Source organism: Streptopelia decaocto, assembly GCF_964273445.1.
Source record: "Streptopelia decaocto genome assembly, chromosome: 4".
NCBI classification, from domain to species: domain Eukaryota; kingdom Metazoa; phylum Chordata; class Aves; order Columbiformes; family Columbidae; genus Streptopelia; species Streptopelia decaocto.
Window position 1 is genome coordinate 49175546 of NC_138658.1, and position 17068 is coordinate 49192613.

Below are 17068 nucleotides of genomic sequence, written 5' to 3' on the forward strand. Positions count from 1 at the left end.
CTTGTAGGAGGGAGGAAAGATAATGTGTGAATTTCCTAACGTGTTAGAAATCTTGAGGAAATATATATTTTTACATATTAAATTGTGAAAGTATGAAATACTAAGTTGGCTCATAATAGAAGGATGCTCCAAAATAAATTGTATTAATTTAACTAATTTCATATTTTGAATTCTGAGAATGCTACTGCTTTTTAAAATAAAACATAATTATCTATTTTTACATTTGACTAAAGCTTTTTTTAATGATGTAGTAAATATTAGTTTCTGGCATTTAAGAGCATTTGTTGTGTTTGGTGATTGTTTCATTGCACATTTAATGTAATGTCAGAGACTGGTTTTTGCCTTTTTAGTTGTGGCTGTTACTGGCATGTACCCTGACAGAATAATATTCCAGCAGTTTGGCAGCTGCTGGCAAAAAGGTGTTTCTGAATTTGGAAATGGTAAATTCCTGCTTGTGTGTTAAGATAGAAAGTTTGTAATTTTTCAGATGGATCTTGTCAGAGAAATGCCAAAGGTTTTTTATTATTGGAGTTTTCATCTGTCATCCAAAAGCTTCAAGATATATTAGGGCAAAACATATCTTGTCACACGGAGTATCTTTCCCAGTCCTTAGTCCCCCAAAGGTATATTTGAAACCCAAGTGTGAAGCTGTGAAAAGTCAGAGAAATCAGGAAGTTTTTGCCAAAATTTGCTTATTTCCCTTGGCTGAGTGAACAACTAAGAATTTTTTGTCATTAAAACCTGTAGGGAGTTGTCGTTGTTGTTTGTTTGTTTTGTTTTGTTTGTTTGTTTTTTGTTTTTTTTTGTGTTGGTTTTTTTTTTTTTTTTTTTTTGTTTTTGTTTTTAAAGCCTGATTTCTTAGGGAAATGTAGCTTAGGCTTTCCATTCTCCTTGTTTTCTCTCACTTATGTATTCACCAACAGCTTTGTAAATTGTTGACCAATTGCCACCATATTTGTCGGAAGGATAGAAATCTCAAAGGCTATAATGTTCCTACAGGTTTTTGGAAAACAGGCAAACCGGACAGAGAGAAACGTGTCACTACCCTCTCTTGAGAGAGAGAATACAATATGAGTTTGGTACTGACCTGCTTTCATTCAGCGCGTGCAGGGTTGAAGTTGGACAGGAGAACAAGAGGTGTCTGTGTGAGCCAAGAGGGCTTGAGGAGACAGGCAGAACATGGGGCTGTTTTGGAAGATGGGGACTGAGACTGTTGTGGTGTCAGAGGGGCAACACAAGGGGAAGCTGGCTTCTTGTGGTGGGGGGAGGAGAGTGTTGATACAGGGTAGATCTCTCAGAATTGCGGTGTACTGCTCACTGAAGAACTTGCTTGATAATGAGATGGTAAAAGATATTTTGACCATTAACCCAGGAATTACTGTCCTGATCAGAATTAGATGATATGATACTATGTTTCACTGACTGCAGGGTTGCCTGACTCTTGATTTGGTTTAGTATGTAAAATAAATCCTTTTGAAATTCACAGCAGAGCTGTAAGCTGTGATTATTTCAGGGTTTTGGTGTATTTCTTTGAAAAGACTAGAACTTGGACCTCACTTTCAGTAGTAAAGAGGAAAAGAAAGTGTAACTTAAGCTTAAGAAATAGATTTTCCTATTTAAAGGCCATGGTGAATAAATGCTTTTAATAGTGGAGAGATAAAGCTGAGAGGATGCTGTCTAAAAATTTCTGGTGATACTAGTTACTGTATGTAATATGTCAATTAATGGCCAAATAATAAGATTTTTCAGCATAAGAACAAAAGATAATACCTCCTACGTTGGATTTCCTGTAAGCCCACTCCTCTGTCTTGTAACATTAGTTGAAAAGCTGGGTTTCTGTCTAGAATGACAATTCTGGTTCTTTCCTGTCTTGCCTATGTTTGCATTACCTATTAATCATGATGAACAGCAGACTGAAATTTACCACATTAAGTTCAACTTGTAAGATTCTATCAAGTCTCAGTGGAGGACTGTAGAACCTCCTGTTGAAAGGTTTAGAGAAACTTCTCAGGGACAGTAGTGGTGGAAATGAAGAAAACTTTACTAGCTTGCTCTTCATTTCTAGATAATTCTCTGCTCAATAATGTCAAATATACTTTTCAGTCCTTCAGTAATCAATGTAGTCTTCACAAGTTTTATAGTGTTCGCAAATTTTAATTCATCAATTTAGATTATTAAAATACTTCCATTTAAAAATATTATAATGGACTGCAAAATAGGAGATTTTGACTTGTGCTCATTTTCAAGGAGTTTTCATAGTAGCAACAAATATTCTAAAGGAAAACAGATTTTCCTCTGTCTCTGAGTAGAAGAGCAAGTAGCAGCATGAATCACAGCTTCCAAGAACTGTCAGAATAGGAATGCAGACTCTCCCTCCACACACTTTCCTTGCTGTCAATTTTAATGTAGTAATGTGATTTAATAAAGTTTTTCTTGCCATTCACAGCAGCAACATTCATTATTTGTAATCAAGCTACTACTAGCAGTTGTGCGTTTGAGGATGAAACCAGTATAGTAGTTCGAATGATTAACATCTCAGCAGTTTTGCTTAAAATATGTTTTCTGAAAACGTTTCTGTAGCTAAAATACTGTACTTCAGGGTTTTTTTTTTCAGATTTTTTTTTTCAGCTCAGAAGCATTAGTTAAACATTTTGTGCTTTGCTAAAGCTTTGCATGATGCTTCATAGATAATAAGATATAGTTCCAGCCTTGAACAGCTTGTGATCTGAAATTCATTGACATAGAAAATGAGGAGAATGACCTCAGAAAGCGGGGAGAGGATTCAAATGAATAAGTGAGTCATAGTGGGTGAATTAAACAAGTCATTTCTCAGAACAGAGCACGGTAGGTCAGCAAGGAGGAAAAGGAGAATATAGAAGCAAAAAACAATATAAAGTAAGTCCAAATAGTATAGGGATTTGAAGGAAAAGTGGGAAAATGTGATATTTTGTAGGGTCTGGAAAGCACGATAAAATCAGAAGAGTAGTTTGAATCAAGATTAAGAGTAACTAGAGGGTGTTAGGAAATGGGACAGGAAAAAGATATGTAGAAACTTATGAATTATGTTGATGGGTTTGGCTTTTATGAAGAAAAAAATAAGATGAGTCAGGAAAAGGATTTCAGAGTGTGCTGGTTTGATCGGTTTGGCAGGAAAGTCAGGACACAAATTCTAGTCCCAAGATTGTTTTTTTTTAACCCCTTAGGAAATTTAACTGTCAATTTAACTTACTTTTAAAGTCAGTGGCAAAACAACAGGCAACTGTGCCTGAAATTTCTATCTCAGGCATTTGTGTTGCTCTGTTACTATGTTCTATTACATCCAGTTTTTGTACAAGTTGGAGGACTTTTCAGTGCAATTGCGGTAGGGCTGTAGAAGCCTCTAATATCAAAGGTAATTGCGGCTCTATCACTTTAAGTCAAAAGGATCACAAATGTTTTTTCATTAAAATAACTGAAATTGCTTTAAAAAATATTTCAGTTAAACTGGTACTACGTTTATATGGACAATTAAATTTGTGATTGATTACACTGAGTTATGTTAATCTTTGTATTGCCAGCATAAGACATGAAAAATAATCTCTCATAGCTTGGATAGATTGTTATTTTTAAATGGCACCTAGGCAGTTTTCCTGCCCCCTGTAGTTTGCCTTTTCTTACCTGTATACTGCTATTTGATTCAAAACATTGATTTCTAACATAAGAATATTTAATTTTACTGTAGAGTAGATAAGTAGATGATAATGATCTACCTTTCTTATTCCATTAGACTTGTTCAGTAGACCTTCTTCAATCATTGGCATTCTTCCTGCCCAGCTTGACAGCTGCTTCTTCCTGTGTTATATGTACTGGGGGACAAGGTGGTAAACAGCAAGGGGTTTGATGTTTCTATTTTTTGTTATCGTATGTCAAAGCAAATCTGCCTATCCTTGTGTACAACAGAAGAAAATAGATTTCTGTATATCTTAAAGGATATACTTTGCCACATGGGAGTGCTGAATAGGAAGTATCAATGGTGCTAACTAGCAGTAGTTTTCCCAGCAGGATTGTCAGCAGTGAGATTATGTTACAAAATTGGTGCCTGCATATTTAAAACACAGCACTGCATGTAGGGATACAGAATTTGTGATCTGTAACAGACGGGGAGCTATTTCTTTGTGGATTAAGTAGAGTGTTTGTGTATAGAAATATCTGTTATATAGTTAGCTTCAGTACAGATTACTGAAATTAATTTTTCATTAGTGAGGGGAAGGTGTTTGAGTCTTATGCTGTTGTGTGCTGTGTTCTCTGAGTTTTAAGCTGTTCTGAGGTAGATCACATCTCCTGTTTGAACCAAAATACATACACACAGTTAAGATTGTATTGATGCATTTTCTTTCCAGAAATTTGCCTGGTGTGTTATTGATGTTCTGCAAGGTCATAATATAACCTGAAGCAATTTTAGTATAATAATTGTAATATTCATGTTTTGTAGGCAGTGTGTTAGAACTGTAATGTTACCATTAGGCTGTTGGATTTGTCTCTCAGATCTGGATTTTGGGCAGTGCCAGAGCTGTGTAAAAGGTGGTATGCAGTTTTGAAGTTCTCCTTCATGTGTATTTACTTCTTAATGTTGAATTGAGGAATTGGAAAGTAAAATTGTGGATAGTTTAGGGATGGAAAGGAAGTGACTGAAATGGCGGGAGATAATAGCAGAAATCAAAGGCTCACCTCTAAAAGTTGTTTTGAATGGATTCATCTTTATAGAACTGTGGGGTTTTTTGTTGTTGTTTTTCAGAAGACTGTGCCAAAGAAGACTTTTGCGCAGATGACTTCACATTTGGACTACTAATGCTATCCGCCCACTCTACAAGGCACAATGCATTTCTGGGTAGTTTAAGTAAGTATGTAGATTTTATTGCTACTAGCACAGTAATGCTTTAAACAGAAGCATGTCTTTTTCAAACTTAGGCAAGGTAGACATTCTGCTTCAATTTGACACTGAAATTAATGTTGTGTGGGGGCAAAAATAAACTTCAGATAAGCTTCTAATAAGCTTTTGTCCTGTACACTGGAGCATGGAATGAAACAATTGAACTGGCTGTACCTGAGCTGCCTTGGAAACTATAAGGGGAAAAAAAACAGGCCTCATGATGGCACTGTCCCCAGCAAGGCACTGTGCTAAAGTGGTGTTGTGGTATCTGGAGACTGAATTAATATCTCTCCCAGGGATGTGCTGCAGTGTATGAGCTTATGTATTGCCATGCCTACAGCTTTTTTTGGTGTGGTGTTTTGTTTGTTTTGTTGTTGTTGGTTTGTTTTTTTTTTTTTTTTTAGATGCTCTTTTTAAAGTGGATGTGGGCTTAGTATCCATTAATGTAAGAATATATAGAAAGCAAAAGAATGCATCTTAATAGGTTCAAGTAGCAATATCTCTGTTCACATCTTATTTGTGAATGAGTTGCATCTCCCTGCTGCCTTGGTTCGATGCTATGTACTGTCCAGCTGAAGATGGGCCAGAAGGTGCAGATTGTCATCTTTGCAAGATTTGTTCCTGTCTTACCTTGCAGTAAGGTTACTTGACTGCTTTGTACATCCATAGTCATGCAAAGAGAAGCACACGACAGTCAGAGAAGTTTGCTTAAGGTTTGTTTTATGAGTGACAAAGGGGTTTTGATTCCATGTGTCATGAGGATAGCAGCCATGCTGCTCTGTAGCCTTCATGTATGTGTTTATGTGCTTTTTCTTTGTAAGTAGATATTGTTAAACTTTTTAAGATGTTCCGTTGTTTTTTGACTGGGTCAAAAAATCCTTGGGAAACTGATTTATTCAGACAGTGTCCCAGTCTTGCTGCAACTGGATTATTTTGTCTTGCTGGCAGAAAATCTTTCTGTATTCCTAATGGCTTATCATGCACTGGAGATTTTTGATCGTGCACAAAGGAAAGTGAATGGAGTTACAATTAGCAGGGCTTGTAGTTAATGATGCTTAACACCTTCTGTTCTGTGACTCTGGTTTTAGTTGTTTATAATTTAACAAGACTTAAATTGTTGAGCAGTAGTTCTTTGTGTTATATATCTGCTTCAGCTAGAGGTTTACCAAAAGTCAGCCTGTGTCTGAGAATGAGGTGAGGGGGAGGAGCGTACTGTTTTCTTGATTCAAAATGCAGTGAAAATCTTACTGCTGGAAAAAATAAAGCACCTGCATATATTAGAACAAGTACTTTAGGTTTTAGGAGGAAACTTAAACTGTTATACTCCAGTATCAGACTGTTTTTTTTGTGCCATCCCAAACTCTTACATTAGGCAGCACGATAGATTTCTGAAAATATGGTTTGTACCAGTTCAGTGATTTAGCTATTAATAAATCCGTTTCATCTGTGCAAATCAGATGGAGTAGATATACTCTAAATCCTTTTAGTCATAACCAGACAGAGCTACTGGGCATGTTCTAGCTGGACTGTGAGAGGTAAACAGCCGTAATCTCCTCCACTCCAGTGTAATGTCAGGTACTGTCCCCCCACATCCCCCCATTGATGCTGTCCTTCAAATGCTATTTCAGTAGTATATTTCCATAACTGTTGTACATTTTTGATTCAACTTTTCTATATTCTTTCATTTTTTTTCTTTATTGCTGCTTTTGTGTTCAGAACAAATAGTAATATTATAAAATAGATTGTTTTGAACAATGCATATTGTGTGTGGTTAAAAGTTACAAAAGACTTATCTTTGAGCATCCTGAAAACTTATGTGTGCTTTGCATCTAGGATGTTACTTTTCAAGTAACCTTTTAAGACCATAAGGATTGCTTTGTTTTATTAAGAATTTATGCCTTCCAGGGCGTACTTCAGCTTTATTTACTGCTTGTCTCTTCGGGGGCCATTTTCCTTTGACTTGTATATCTTCCTCGGGGCATTTTTAAAATTTCTGCTGAAAATCCTCAGTCTAAAACTGTTCTTAAGTTGCAGATCTTTTGTATTTACATATATAAAAATATCTTTTTATACGTTTTTTCTTAATGTTTGCATCGAAGCGTGAAAAGCAAATAACTAGATAGAGAGAAAATACTTTTGACACTGATTTGTAGAAATAGAAGAGAGAATTGGAAGTTTTTGTACTCTCACTGACTTGTGTGCATGTGTGAGTGCTTGCAGTAGTGCCTCTGTGCTTCTCTGGAAATGTGGCCATGTAACTGCTTGTGCAAATACACATTTACTCAGGACAACAGTGAAGTCAAAGCATTGTCTTATTCAGGTTTGTTCTTACATGCCTACTGTGGAAGTGCAATGAATAAGGAGTAGCAGCAGCACCATCAGAGCCCATCCACAAGGAATGGAAAATGTAGTATTGTAGGACAGTTAGTTATGTTGGTTGTAATTGTTTGGGCTGTTCTGCCTATCACACTGAAGAAAAATTGCAACTCATTAAATCAAAATTTGTTTAGTAAGGTATAGAGAGCTAATGATCTGAAAATGGTCTCTTGGTTCCTGAGTTACAAAGGAAAAAAAAGAGATTGTTTCTGAGCAAGCTAAGAGATCCTAGGTTTTACATTTGGATCAGAGGACTTGACTTAAATTAATGAAATAAAATAGTGGAGTTGCTGACCACCGTGTTTGTCTAAATATTCAAATTATGAAACAAATGGAGACAGATTTACAAGACAGGTTGGAGATTGCTAGTTCCACTTTCTTTTGCTGAAACTAGAATATACAGTGTGGAGGATTATTTTAATGTTCCCAGGCTTGCCTTTTGCTTACCATAGGACTGCACTGAACCTTCTTTTCAATTTTTCTTTTGTTTTGTGTTGAAATGACCCAGGAGTGTCTGATGTTCACGAGTCACAGGAAGATGGAATTTGTGTTCAGTATAAGAATAAATGGAATGATTTATTGCTTCTTAGATTTTTATGGATTAAAAATGTAGTACTGAATTTGTATTAAAATTCTGTAATTGCTTAGTAGGTTTAAAAAAACTTAGTGGAATAAGTTGTATTGAATGTTGATGAAAATTTCTGCTAACTGAATTTTTGTTATTCAAACCATAATTATGTTTAAATTCTGGGTTTTGTTTTGAAGCCCAGGTCCACACAGAAGGAAGCTTCTGAAATGAAAAGGATTCTCATTATACTTCAAATGTTCAATTTATGTACATATGACAATATGTGTAGTGTTGTTTCATGGATTGTTTTTTGTTTTTTGTTTTTCTTAAAAGACAATGTTTCTTTAGGAGTTGCTTTAAAGAGATCTGATTTGCTTTTCATCTAAATTTTAGCAAATGCAGAGTGAAGCCCATTTTTTCATTTGCAAAACTCTTCTGGAAAATTACTTGGATGCTGTATATTGAATGTAATTGAAACTAGGTGAGTCTCTTTTGATTATTCTAGGTAACTAATGAGTTAACCATGTGTGACAAAATCCTGTTTAAACTTAGAACACTAAGAGAAACTGGCATTTAACCTAAAATCTAGAAGATTAAATTGTTATATAAACAAATGACATTAGCTCAGAAAGACTAAAAAAAAATAAAAGACAAAGATTAAGCAATATATTCCTGGCTTTACTCCTAGGGTAAAAAGCTGTGTATAAGCCGAATATATTTTTATCTAGTGTTTCTGTAATCAAGTTCTTCCATGATATAAGTTGCTTCATTGTTTCCCTTAGCATTTCTGTCATGGTGTTCCTGTGGCTGTTCTCTGAGATGATATTTAGAACCAGGCTAACTTCAGTCTTACAGTAGACTGATATTCTTATATCATTAATCTGCTTTTTCTTAATTCACATAGTTGCTTAGTGCTGTATTTAGAGATCAATTTGAATGATTGAAGGAAACGCATGTTCATCTTTAGCCCTTAAAATTTTGTCTGAGTTAGGGCAAGTTAAATCACTGCCTGTGTCAGTCTACACTGTGTGAATTTCCAAGGGAAAAAACCAACACTGATGGCTCTGTCTGAAAGCTCAGAGGTACCAGAATCTTTATTTTTCTCTTGCTGTGTTAATTAACACAGGTTATAGGATGAAATAAATAAATAAATGAGAAAAAAATCTGAAAGAAATAAGGGAGAAATAAAATATTTAAAAGAAAAAAAAAAGACATAAAAGATGGAATGAAGAAATAAAGCAAAGTGAAATGAAGCCAAAGTGATAGTGCTGAATTCTGAGACAGGGGAAGTAAATTACTTTTATGGTAGACAGTAGGATGCCATGTACTATGATCTCCTTTTTTTTGATTGTGGTATTCTGTTTTGTGAGATGACACCTGCTTTGTTTACTCTGGTTTGGAAAGGTAGGATACCATTCCTGTGATTTGCCATTGCCATTTCGATTTGGATCATTTAGACTATTTTGGAGATAATCTCTTGATTATCTCCCGTTACTACAATCTTGCTCAGGGTTTGAACGACATTGCTTACCTGGAAAACTAGTTTCTAAGTTTTGCTGCAGGTTTCAAGTGCTCTTCTGTCTCTGCCAGGGTCGTGCAGGTCTTAATCAGTTATTAAATCCCTGGAAAAACTTTGAATGGCCTGTGTGATGGTGATGTTTGCTTCTGGAGACTGAGATCTAATCCAAAACAAACCCTCTTGAACAGCTAGCACAGGAGTGTCAGCACCAGCTGCTTTATCTACTGATCCATTTCTGCTGCTCCAGATTACTTGCTAATAGAGACATAACCAAAATTGTTCACTTTCGTTATCGGTTAGTAGACGAGGGCAATGGACATCTACTATCTGTATCTATTCCACAAATCCAGTTATAAGGTTCAGCGCTAATATTTACAGCTTTCAAAGTGCCATGAATGTTCTTGTCAACTTGTGTTCATACAAACTGTCAAGGAAACATATAAATACAAGTCACAGTGAATCAAATGGCTAAGTCATACTTGCCTTCTGAAATGTTGATTGTTTAGTCTGTTTTTATTCCGTTTGTTTTCTTAAATTGTTAAAAATAGGCATCTCCTGATTTCTTTCATTTCATTCTTTTTATACAGAATTCTAAAACGTGTATACTTCCCACCCCACATGTTCTGCTTGAGCTGCTCATCTACAATGAAAAAAAATAAAAAGTCCAGTGTTTTATTGTAGTCATTAAATAGGAGCAAGACAATAAATGAAAAAGAGATGGTCTGCAGAGGTTTTTGCAGTTACTATGATTTTTCTGTGCATTGAGCTGTCATGAATAAAGACAGATTACTTCTTTATTTCACCTGGACTGAATTCCTCAATGTGAGGTTGTAGATGGCAGGTGTTAAGGTTTTGAAAATATAAGTAATATTTAGCTGCCAATGTTAACTCATTTAATCTTGAAGTAACAGTTTTAAGAGTTTTCCCCATCCGCGCTGTATAATTTTTAGTTCAGAGATTCCCAAGAATTTTGCACGCTTACTACTGGTGTAATATCCTACATGTCTAAGCCAATGATTATAAACTCACTTATATTTCTTGTTTATTAGATCTTTGCAGAATCTAGGCCTTAGCTTTCAACATTTTTTCCAGAAAATTTCCAATATTCAATTAAGATTTATATTGATAGAGACATTTAAAACAACAACCCTTTCATATAATCATGAAAAGAAATCTAAGGTTGTAGTAGCGCAAGTATCAGCAGCATTTTGGAGAACTATATTTTTATAATTAAAGCCAATGATTTTTTTCCAAACTGAGTTATTTGCAGTGTTACTTACTCAGTCTATTCGCTCGTGTTGTAACTAGCATAAACGTATTATAAAAGTTGGCGTGTTTTAGTCTCCTAGGCTTAAGCATCTCTCCATTCAGTTTGTGTAATTCTTTCTAAAAGAGCAATTATTACTGTTGTATGTATAAGTAGCACTTTAGCTAGCAAAAAAAATAATGCATTAAGTGAAAATCAAAATTTTGTACTCAGCTGCTTTATATAGCAGCTTTGGGAGGAGGCCTCATTGAGACAGGTACAAGCCTCAATTTAAAATGAATAAAGATGTTGAGAGTCAAACATGAGAATTGTAAGACAGCAAGTTATGAGTAGTCCTCATTATTTTAAGTAATCTTGCCTTATGAATATTGCATGTTATGTTAAAGTGTATTTAATTCTTACTCTATTTGCATATTTTTTAGTGTGTTAGGCATCACTAAACTGTTTCAAACCTTAGTACGTGCTTAAATACAGTACAGCTGTTTTCAGTTACTCTGTTAGCATGTGGCCTTAACATGTAATTTATATTAGTTTCAGGATTTCCTGTGAATATTGGTAGCTCTTGGAATCCCATTCCTCGATACAAGTGCTAAATAGGCTACTAGCAAGAACCTGTGTCATTGAAACCATATTCACAGTGTTCTGAGCACAAGAAAATTGCCATTTAACATAAAACCTGTTTGTAGTTTTACTTTTTGTTAACTGTTATTTTAATTGAAAATGGAATTGACTATAATGCTTTTATAAATATTTTCTTAATGTTTCTTTTCAGGGCTTAAGTGCTGGATGATCTAAGTCAGGTTCTATTAATGAAGTGGGAAAAGAGGCCATATGGGGTGGATTACCGCACTTGCTTTGATTTAAAATATTGCGTAAAAAAATACATCTAGTGCAACTTTATTTTTAACTAGGTCCTACTTGCTAGTTGAGATGGCAGTCTTTTAAGCAGTGCTAATTTTAGCATCTTCAGTAATGACCTGGAAAGGAAGGTTCTAAATGTTTGCAAATAAAATATGGTGATACTAATTTGGGAGGTGTTAAGATCCTGAGAGTGCAGAGAAAGCTTTGAGGGGCAAGAAGTAAGCATAGCGAAACATGTGGTTTGGTAGATAGAAATAGTGTGGTCTGATCATTCTATGAAAGAAAAGCTTAAGAAGTGGTAAAAGAGAAGAGGAAAAAAGCTGAGGAAAAGAGTTTGAAGTCATGCAAATGTAGTATGGCCCTAAGCAGCTGATATGATTACATGTTGAGTATTGTAGATGGTAAAAGGGACTACTAGTTCTCAAATAACTTTGAGGTTTCATTTGAAACTTTTAAAAGTTTATAAGGAAATATCAGGACAGAATCTGAATTTCCAAAAATAAAAAAAGAGCTGAATCTGTGACCTTCTTTTTCCCCATACCTAATCTTAAAAATTCTTATCTTAAATATGATAGCAGCAATGCTTAAAAAAGATTGTCTTAGAAATTTCTCAGTTATATTATGTTTTGTCTTTCAATCAGTATTATGATCTTAAAATACTTTTGAAACAGCTGGGGGAATGGGAAATAATTGACAGAATTTTTTCTATAAGTGGTGAATTAATCTACAAGGTCCCAAAAGCCTTCATTAAAAAAAAATTGCAAATGCCTGAAGAGTAATATTGTAATCATAATGAGTCTACTAAATTTACAAGTAAATTGACTAGGCCAAACATTTTGAAGATCGCACTGATCTACGGGAAGAAAGAATTTGTTAGTGGTCTTTTGCTGCTTCTCTGGTGACCCTCAGAAGGTGAATTCAGTAGGTTTTCTGGGCTTGCTTAGTCAGCACAAGCTCTGAAAGCTTCTGTTCATGTCAGTAGCAAGCCACAAAGGAGGAATGCACACTGCTGCTGCTCAGGAGAATGAAGAAAGAATTTGAGCACATTAGATATCTACATAAATTGATAATATTTTAGAAACACAATGCTAAAAAATAGGTGGCTAAATGTTACAGTGTTCCTTCAAAATGTAATTTTTCTTTAAACATTCAGAAATGAAGGTGTATTCAGTGCTCTAATAGTTGAATATTTAAGTAAATATTTTATTTTTTATTTCAATATATATAAGAATATATATGCAGAATGGTTACAGTAAAATAAATTTAGAGTTTATATGTTTTTTTCTAGTGCTGCATTGCTGTTTCTGCTTAACTCATGAAGAACAGTTCATTTTGTTAAAATGATGCATCATCTTTCCTGCCTGAGCAAGTCCAATTATTGACTAAATGCTGGCTGATGTTCCATTTCCTTTTGATTCTTGCTTATAGAGTGGTCGTGGAAGAATACCTCACATCTATCCCAGAAGTGGTTACAAAGTGTCTTGCAAATAGTTCAGGGACAAGAAAAGTAAAGTCTTTCTGCCTTGACTTTTTCTGTTTCTGTAGCCAAGATAACAGTTTAGCTGTTTCTTTGTACCAACTGCAAAACTTTTTTTTTTCCCCTTTTCTATTAAGGTATTTCTTGCCTACATAATATGAAGGACTTGTACTGTATCTCAAGTTTTGCAATCACTGTAATTCCAGTTGAGCCTGGATTGTTATATTGAAAATTCTGACAAAAGAGTAACTAGTATTTTGTTTAATGAAATTAAGGAGTAGTGTGATGCAAGGATTTAGAATTCTGTAACTGTAGTATTGAAATTTTGTTTAATGTATAAACTTGCCCTTTCTATAACAGGTATTTGTATTGAGGGAAAAACTGAAGGATCCACTAGCAGACACCAGAATTTTAGAAAAGTATGTCTTCTGTTAAATCTTGTTACTCTTATGAACATAAGCATGCTAATACAGAAGTGTATTTTGCCACAACATTTTTTGAATGCACTGAAGTTAGCATCCCCTAGTGTTTCCCTTATTTTGTTTCATTCTGTTTTTCTACCACCTTTTTTTTTTAATCACTTTCTGTTCTCTAGGATGATGTGCAGGACTTCCAGGGGAAAGGAGTGGGGGGAAGTGGGAAGGAGGAGCTGCTCATTTGGTAATTTCTGACTTGGACTGCGCTTCATTGTTGATGCTTAAAATATTCCTACTCTCTCATTGTATGGAAACAGGAATGTGAAGTCTCCCTTCTTGCTTTATGAAGACACTCTCTAGTGAAGTGCACTGCCTACTGTGTTCTTCAGGCAGTCAAACAGTCTACTCTTCACAAAAGTTTTACAGAATAATTTAGCTGTGAATGAGTCACCCACACTGGGAAATATAAGCATCAGAATCACTTCCACAGCTGTACAAATAGAGGATTGTGCAATTAACTTGGAAAAAAAATGATGCCTATCGCTAAATATTTTTGAAGTGTTTTATTTACATGTTTGCATTTCTGCATGAGACAGATAATTAAGTTTCAGGTTAAATATTAGCTTTCTGAAACACCTGTCGCTTGTTCTTGGTCATTGCTGTTAGCAACTGACTTAATATTATTTTATTTATGTCCATTTGGTACACTTGTACAATTCTGAGAGTTACAAGTAGCTGTTGTTGAAATAAATAATTCTTCCATTAATTTTTCTTAGTTTCATATTATTCATTTAGGTGAATACCCTTGTATAAGTATCTGTGCTGAGTATCATCTTAGAATAGTCACATTTCATGCTAATTAATATGTTGTTTGATAGAGAAGTTGATAACTACTTAGCAGCATGTCAGGTATATATACTCCCGTGTTTTACATTTTGCTTGAGTTTCCCATTGACTTTAAGGCTGAGTTCTAGATTTGTTTTCATACCCAGAAGCTGATCCATGAGTCTGGATCACTGTTTATAAACAAACTTCTTTCTGTCCAGCAATTTCATTTGTCCCAGGTTGCCACATGAGATGCAGCAATGTATGGGAGAGTACAGCTGTTTCATTTAAATACGAAGCAGACTTCTCAAGTAGTAGCTATATCACTCGTTTCTTTGAGCACAAATTTGAATCTAATTTTTCTTGATTTTGTTTTCTGGCTGTAATTTAACACATGGTGCAGGTCAGCATGAAATAGCATTGTTGCCAGAAGATGTCTAACCTGGTGATTCACTGTTTCCCTTCTCCTGTGCCAACACAGCTTTTGAGCAGCCATATGGTGTAACAAATATAGTTGATTTAGCTAAATGAAACAATATTTGGGTTAGTTCTAGGCTGGACCATTTTTAGGCTGTGTTGGCTGTGGGATCATGGATACTAATGCTAGCAGAAGAGAGGGAATTTAATATTGGTGTGGAAATGAGTGGGCAAAGTAGTGATCAAACGCTAACATTATGAAAAGTTTCACCTTTACCAAGGAGTTTGGTAAAAGTGCTTACAAACATAAATAACTGTTAGGCTGTGAAATGCCTAGTATCTGTAGCTGTGTAGTTACCTGCATGGTCTATCTATATGTCTTGCTATCTTGCATGTGGTAGTTCTTCACCTGTGGACTGATTCAGAGAAATTGCTTTGTTGCTCTCACAACCTAGGTGATCACCCCATCCATCAGTTAGGAATACCTTTTTCTTTATTATATTAAAAAAAAACCCCAAACCAACCAACCAAACAAAACTAACAACAACAACAACAAAACTGGAGTTCATTTCACCGAGTTGTCTGGCATGGCATGCTGTTTCCCCTCTGCCCCCTGCATTCCTTTTTAATGTGTGTGTAACTGAGAAGCAGTAAGATGGTTCTGGATGTGCTAGATAATGGCATTGTAAAGGAATAAGTTGTTGATATGAAATAATTGGTTGTGTCTTAAGGGTGAAGTAGATTATAAATCAAGCAAAACTGTTTCAAGGCTCATAGCTATATCCTTAAAATTTCTCCTAAATAGACTATAAAGCCATTGGGTACAGAAATAACTTCCATAACTTCTTACAGACCCTCTTGGCCATCTCTTGACTTCTTGAATTGTTGAAGACATTGGAATGCAAGAGTGAGATATGTAAAAAGTGTAAGTGTTCATTTGGATATAAAAACTAATACATTTTCATTAGGTAGATTTTTCTGGTCTGGGATAGAATTTTGGAAAGATTTATTTATGTGAATTTCAAAAACTACTTTTCAGCCACATTTCCCACCTTGCAACACACATATGCACACTAAAAGTCTGGCAGTTGAGGTGCTCACCTAACATGTAGGTTCATGTTTTTCTGCCCAGCTAATGGTAGTGGAGAGAAATGAGTGTTTGTTTTTGTTGCAGTGATAATAATTGTAAAGTCTAATTTCTAAGTTTGTACAGAAGTTTATGTCAGCACCAAGCAGAAATTTTGTATGGAATGGAAGAAGAATTTACTTGGTGGTGTTGTGCTTTGAATGTGTAATAATTATGTCTGTTGCATTTGGTAATAAGTTTTCTCCAGGATAGTTTTCAAAAATTAGTTGACTTTCTATATCTAGACATTCTTCCCTCTTGTTATAAGGGTACGTGAAAAACTGTGTTTAACTCCTTGATCCATCTCATTACTTGGTGAACTTTCATCTACATTTTTCAGTTTAGGAATAGTATTTACTTTTTCCTCCTTGGTAAGATTTATTAGTATGCTTGGTATTATTTACCCTCTGAGGAAAATGTGACAAACCATATTAGAAAAATTGTTGTTGAAACTCATATCTGTATCTGATACAAAACACTTAAAATGGCTAATGTTCTGTTTCATAAATATGCACATTTGTAATTGAATGAATCATTTCAAAGTGTTGTTAACTCCAGGCTAGGCATCTTGGTACCATATTTCAAAGTTTTTCCTTAAATTTCTGCTGGTATTGAGAAGTTATCCAGTGAAGAATTTTTTTTTTTGGCTGGTAACTTTTTTTTTTTTCTGTAGAAAATCATTATTTTGTATGTAGCAGTTATTTTTCTGGGATAATTAATGATATTCAGTGGGAATTCAAATTTTGAGCATGTGTGTGTAGTATTTTTTCCCCTTTTGAACTTCAGAAAAAAACCCTGTCAATTGCTTGCTCTCTCAGTTTCATGTAAGAACCTGGAAGAAGGGAGCTGGGATTTTATCTGTTTATTGTAAAATATACAAAGTTTAGATTCCACTTGGTGGACCAAATAGCAGAATCTGCAGATTTTACACAATTTACAGCATTTTTTTCCGCAGCACAGTGGACATTAATTTAGAATCTGTGTTTGAGCTGGCTGGCTTCAGGTTGTTTCTGCCCAGAATCCCATTAAGGGAAATGGAGATTTACACAGACGTGAAGATTTTCCGCTTTGAATTGTGACATTAACAGGTTAGCTTCTCTTGATTAAAACTCATGTTGTGAAGTACTGTTTTTTTGTTCAGCACTGCTTCAGGAGGCAGTAGGTGTATTTTTCAGTGAGGCTTGATGATGGGCTAAGTTGTGTTTTAGATGTGCAAATACAATGCATCCATTTAAGTCTAACCTGCTCTTCTTTGTAAAGGAGTACTGTTGATCAGCTATGCCAATTTCAAAGGTACATGAAGCCAC

At 35.0% G+C, this 17068-nt stretch overlaps 1 protein-coding gene across 6 annotated transcripts in view; it reads left to right on the forward strand.

The window, feature by feature from the left end:
* CLOCK (clock circadian regulator) overlaps positions 1–17068 on the forward strand; it is a 64591-nt gene that overhangs the window by 6265 nt on the left and 41258 nt on the right. For 3 of the 6 annotated variants that reach the window (XM_082051773.1, XM_082051778.1, XM_082051777.1), the window contains exons 2-4: positions 4775–4876; positions 8247–8334; positions 13338–13396. The gene's annotated coding sequence lies outside the window, so the exon portion shown is untranslated. Of the gene's footprint in view, positions 1–4774; positions 4877–8246; positions 8335–13337; positions 13397–15487; positions 15561–17068 lie in introns of all 6 variants that reach the window. The other 3 variants (XM_082051774.1, XM_082051776.1, XM_082051775.1) reach the window with 3 other exon arrangements.